The sequence below is a fragment of the Pteropus vampyrus genome, unplaced genomic scaffold, assembly GCF_000151845.1.
Source record: "Pteropus vampyrus isolate Shadow unplaced genomic scaffold, Pvam_2.0 Scaffold43, whole genome shotgun sequence".
Lineage (NCBI taxonomy): Eukaryota > Metazoa > Chordata > Mammalia > Chiroptera > Pteropodidae > Pteropus > Pteropus vampyrus.
This window is the reverse complement of record NW_011888824.1, coordinates 8653726-8660288: the sequence shown is the minus strand read 5'-3', so window position 1 is coordinate 8660288 and position 6563 is coordinate 8653726.

Genomic DNA, 6563 nt, shown 5'->3' with positions numbered 1-6563 from the left:
TAGCTGTTACAGAATATGATTGGATCAATTATGTGTTATCCCACTATCCAATGTATGATGTTGAATAGGATGAGTTTCTGATGATGGCATCAACTTCTGTTCTTCCTATGTCTGTTCTGTACATGGACTTTTGCCAATGTGCTGATTTTTGTTCCAAATGTATGTGGTCACAATAGAAGGGTCAGTTGCTTAAAACATGGATTTCACGTGTTTAATCAAACACAGAAACTAGTCTGTGAGCGTAGAAGGCGCTTGGGGCTCATGGACTTGGAATGAGATAGAAGATGCATGTTGTAGCCGTCAGCCCCCGGTAGACACATGGACCACCAGAAACCAGTGAGTTATAGGAAACGTACTCTTTATTCAGTCAGCTGGGTCTGCCAGGGGTACGCAGACCCCAAATTAAGCTGCCCTGAAATGTAGAGGTATAGGGTTTTTAAGCCCTAAACCCCATTCTTCATCCTGTTTGAACACACAAGTCTATTTTTCTTCTTTTTGCTGTCAACCCACAAATCAGTTGTGCAAGCAGGGGGTACAGAAGCAGAAAGCTTATTGTTAAAACGTTATGTTCCCATGGGTGATAGCCTATGTTCCCATGGGCAATAGCCAAGCAGTAATTGTCCAGCCAGCACATGCAAAAGTCTAGCAAAGTCCTTGAATTGGGGAAATTGCTCAGTAATTGTTGGGTATGATTATTATTGTTGCCCATTTCTACAACTTTGGAATTGAGTATTTTCATAGAAATTGGCCAGGTCCAACTTATATAATCTAATAAGAAAATAAAGCATTTTAAATTTTCAAAGATTTGAAATTGGCTTTTTTTTCCCTAGGCAATAAATCAGAATGGAATCTCTAATTAAAGCCTTCTTTATCTTTGCAACCCCCCATGTTAGAATGGACTTTGTTTTTTCCCAAATAGATATTGTCATTTTTTGAAAACCAAAGACTTAACTGATGGAAAATTCCTCCAAAAATCTGACAAAGTTTGGACATTTATCCAAAATATAAGTGCTTGGCATTGAAGGTTTGCTCTAAAGTCTGGAAAAAGAATCTGAATTAGTATAGGTATCTGTTTTTTCACTTATCTGGATTTTACTTACTGATCCCACCTAATATGAGCTTTTGTTTTACCTTCTCTTTCTATCCTTCTTTTAACAGGAAGCCAGAAAGAATCTCACTCTTTTGAAAGCAAGGTTATAGTACATTTACTCTCAAGTAACAGCTTTGCTTTTGAAAATTTGACACAGTTTTAAGTACTTACCCAACTTTGAGGGCAGAACCAGAAGTCTTTTTATATATGAACTGTAAATGACTATTCAAAGTAATTCCTGTAAATATATGTCATATGCTCTGTCATTAGTCTAGATAATAGCTAATAATAGATTAACAAGCAATCATTTTCGGGCTTGGGCTCTACCTTCAGAGTTCACTTATATCTTGTATAAGTTTAGGTTACAATATAAGCCACTGTAAAAGAAAAGTGGAGAGGACCACAGAGATACAGTATCTTAAGCAGAAAGAAGTTAATTTACCACTTACATGAAGATCCAGATGTAGTCAGCCCAAGGCTGGTAGAGCAGTTTTGCCATCATCAAGGATTTTCATCTTTGGATCCAGGATGACTTCTCCAGCTTCCATGACAACATTTGCTTCTCAGCCAATAGAAAAGACAAGCAGGTAAGGGCATCTCCAGAAAGTGAAGTGCATCACTTCTATTTACATCTCATTATTAAGAACGTAGTTACATGAACACGGCCACAGCAGAGGCCAAGAAGTGAAGTCTTTGCCTGCATAAGAAAAACTAAAATCTTCAATGACTAAGAGAAGAAAGGAAGAATGGATATTGGTGGATAGCTAGCAGTCTCTGCCACATATCCCTGTGGTAATGCTATCCTGACTTTCCAAGTTTACACATTATTAATAAATGTCTAGATTGGTCATGATTCAGGTCAGGAAACAGAAACCACTCTAGATTTTTTACAGAAATACGGGTTTTCATGAGTTTACAAAATTGCTAGAAAAGGCAAGAGAAGAAGGCTCTAACCTGAATTTCCAGAAATTATTCCTAGAGCATTCCACAACTGACCCTCCGGTAGAAATACATCTAAACTGCCGTAGAAGTATTGCATTTGTGAACACAGGACAAGAGCCAAATTCAGGGGTAGGAGGCCTAAATCTAGAAGCCTCTATGATCAGCCCAAAAGTCCATCAAATCCCATAGAGCCGTTTATTGGACACTGAAATATGGCCATCATCTCCATTGAAATTGCTTCAAATACATAGGAAGCTGGAGATAGGAGGATGGAATGTTGCTACAGAAAATGTCACATTTCCGTGACCATGTTTATGAGTACATTTACAACCGAATTATGCAAGCATACTTAATTTGCAGAGCCTAACTCACATCCATAACACTAGCTGCAAGGAAGTCTAAAAATGTCATTGATAGTGCTACAGCCTTTACAAAACAGAAAGGCACAGTGGAAGGAGTATGAATTTAGCAACAAGAGAGCCAATCTATAGTACTACTGTGGCAAACAGCACCATATATTAAAAAAAAAAAAAAAAAATCATCCGTGGACACAGCTGAGCAAGAATTCAATTTAAGCTCCCACAGCTAACTGCTGACTGGCTAAATATTTTTGTACTCATTCAACTACCCAGATTCTATATATAAGTCTTAAGCTTATACCTTTGATATTGACCTCTCATTTTCTCATGTACCTATAACTACCTATTTAAAAAAAATATTTTAGTGTATGCTAAAAACATAATTAAATAATTTATAGGTTACCCATAATTTGCTTTTATTTGGTTTTGGTGGTCAGTATATAATTTCATATTCATATACATATTTAAAATCAAGAAATTTTAAGCTAATGGAATGAAAACAAGGTCAGCCAGTTCTGCTGTAAAGATACCATTTTGGCAATAAAAGTATTTCTTTAAGATAAACATATAATCCTATGAAAAAGAAATAATAAAATATAAATCCAAACAAAATGCAAAATATTTCTTTATAGCATTATTTATAGTTATATATCACTAGCAATAATGAAGAGCTGATACATATTCCTAAGGTACTTTTTAATACACTAAACACTATTTGAAATAATTAAAATAACACTTAGTTGGTGTACTTTTATAGTATAACTGAAAGCTCAAACCAGAATAGTTACAAAACCGTATCATTTGGTGCCCAGCTTGACACTAGTAATAAATTTCAAGGCTCACACATTCCCTAATTAGCTCAAGTATTAATGTTCACTTGGGAAATAGGTTTAAGGAGTTTTTGTGTAGTTGATTCTCAGAAACATATGATCATCTAGATTACTAAGACTAGACTAAGATTATATATTTTATGAGAAAAATAAGACTTTAATCCTGCAGACAGTGGCTCCATTGGAAATTATTTAGGAAAGATAATGTAACCGATATTCTTTTTACTTCCCAGAATCCTGTCCCATTGCAAGTTTGAGGAAAAATATCCAATTGTGCCTCTCATTTCTGAAGCCACAGTAGGAAGATTCTCCCTCTCTTAAACAAGGCCAGAAGGTACATGCAAGTAACACAGCTTGTGTCAATCAATTATTCTCACATGTAACTTTGTTGGTAATTCAATGAAAAAGACTTGCTATATTCTCTGCTTACTTCTCTAATCATTGGCTACTACAGGAATCTTTTTTTATCACACAAAATACATACATCACACATCACACCAGTCAAATGGAAAAAAAGTAAGTGGAATAAACCACAGGAAAGAACAAAATTAAAACAAGGATCATAAAGTATCAGATGCATAAGTATAACAAACATTGCCACCGGCCTTCTAATTTATAAAAACCATATCACCTCAAGATGGCAGCAATATGCAATGACTATTACACAAATTTCAGTAACAAAAAGTTTTACTTAAATTCATGACCCACAGTACATAGTGAAAGGCAAAATAAATATAAGTAGCCATGCAGTTAATTTTTACTTTACTGTGAACTTTTTAATAAGATTGCTAATCCTTAAAATTTGCTTTTTTGGGGGGATTGTTTTAAATGTAAAAAGTAGACAATAATACTAAAACAGATAAGTAAAGTAATTTATAAAATACTTCTCTAAAATATTAAAAATTCCAATTAATGATATAGTTAAACATTAAACTGAAGAAATTAAGCTGTTATGTAAAATAATAGACAAGAAAAAATCTTCAGTCATACTTGTAATAAAAATTTAAAAATGCAAGCTAAAGCAAGGTGATCATTTTAAATTTACAAAATTAGCAAGGTTTCAGAGAATACATAATTAGAGTTGAATAATATTCAATGAAATAGTTACTCTTTCATGGTATTATTAGGAGTGTAAATAAGGAAAATCTTCCTGGAAAGGATATCAACAATATGTATCAAGAACTTTTGACTCAGTAATTCCATTTCCAGGAGTCTATTCCAAGGATCAGAGATGCAGCTGATGGATTTATTATAAGAATATTTACAGACAGGTAATTTGTAACTTTAAAAAATTTTAAAAGCTCCTAAATATTTCATAGTATGTTGAAGGTTAAGTAAATTATATAGTACAGCCACACACTGGTAATGTCAGCCATTTTTTAAAAATGTTTAATGACAGGAGAAATATTCACATTTTAAATGAAAAAGATTAAACTTAAGTTATGTATATTAATTCAATAAATTTATTGTGTGTCTATAATATGCAGTGCATGATTATGTGCTAGGTGATACACACACATACACAACTACAGTTAAAAATTTCTTCTACCATAATTGCAATATTAATATATATAATGCTGGACCTAAAAGTCTTATTACAGGGATGGTATAAGTATACTAAAACCTCATTCCACATAGAAGAAAACCAGTGAATTATATCTAAAGTTGATAAATTGGTTAATAATGGCATAGTCGTATTATATTAAATTAATAAGAAAACTATCAAGAAAAGTAAAAAACATTTGAATATCATTTCTTATGAGAAGTTGAAACTGCCGTGGGGTAAGGGCAGCAATTAAGCAGAGGTACTTGCTTTTTGTTATAAGCTCTACTATACAATTTGATTTTCGTTAACATATTTTGTACTTTCATTTTATAAACATAATACCCTTTAAAAACCTCATAGTACATGGGAGCCAAATAAATAACACTCCTCTTTCTCACCCAAGGTCAGAACTAAGTGAGAGGTAAAGAAAGGAGTCAGATAGCTGGAAATAAAACATCAACTTCATTAAAAGTTTAATTGAAGAATGTGACTTATGTATCTGGCACAACAAGCTTGCTGATATTTCGCCACTAAATTAGCCTTTACCCACCCCATCACTTGCACAGCTGTAAAATAGCAACCCTCCCGCCCCCCCACCCCTACCCCGACAGTGGCAGGCAAAGAATGGAACAGAATGAATGCATCCTGTACATAGACTGAGGCTAAAAATCGAAGGGGAAAAGGAGTTGAAGTAAATGTGTTCTTTTTCTTCTTCCAGAGTCACTGATCCTCTCTATAAAATCACTCGCTAGCCATCTACTAACCAAACATATAAGACATCTGCTATGTGCTACATGCCATGCTAGGCCCAGCTAACAATAAGACAGGTAAGACAAGTCTACTGTCCTCAGTAGCTCACAGCATGTTGAGAGACATGTCACATGTAAAGGAGACATGCATACAAGATACTACATATCATCTTTAATGATTCTCTCTAGCTCTAAGAATCTGTGTTTGGTGAGACCTTTTAGTTCATCAATTGTTTGTCTATAATTTTTTCTTTTCCTTTAATCTTGGCTTATAATGCTTGCATTATCTAAGTAAAGTTGTAATAGTCTAATTTAAAGTTTTCAGCTGTCTATATCTCTTTATTACTTTTAATATCCGTTTTCCAGGCCAGTTTTTTCATGTATATATTTAAAATATCCTTGTGTTCTGTAATGTTTAATATTTTTAATGGCAGTTTTAAATTTATGGATATGTCTCAACAATAAAATTGATCACATTCTTTCATTGCACAGGTACTCTTCCTATTGATACTAATAGCAAACATTAGGATAATGCATTTTAAAGGTAGCAGGGTATTAAAGTAACCTTTGAATTATAAGAAGTAATCTATTTAATAGAATTTGGTGATGAATTTTTCTGTACAATTTTTTTCTAATACAGAGATGAAAATTACTAACATAACCCAATAATAGTCATAATATTCTAGTGGATTATGAAATTATACTAAAATGTCAAAATACTGTTAGACTACCAATAGTAAGCACTGAGTAATTTTTAAAGCCTATTTTTATCATTTCAAGAAACTTATTTTGCTATTAAGGTCACTTCTACAATATACATTTGTTATAATGAGAAACACCCTGTAAGAAACATTTGCTGGATGTTTATGATGTAAAAATTATTTGGCCTGTTAGATAAGGCAACTTGCACATATGCATTTATTTCCGCTGTATCCAGAAACACCACCACTAAAATGATAGTAAAGAAATACAAAAGATGTAAGCCCACAATGACAAAGAGAATATTGAGAGGAGATAACAGAATTTGGTTTGTTCAAGTGTGGAAAC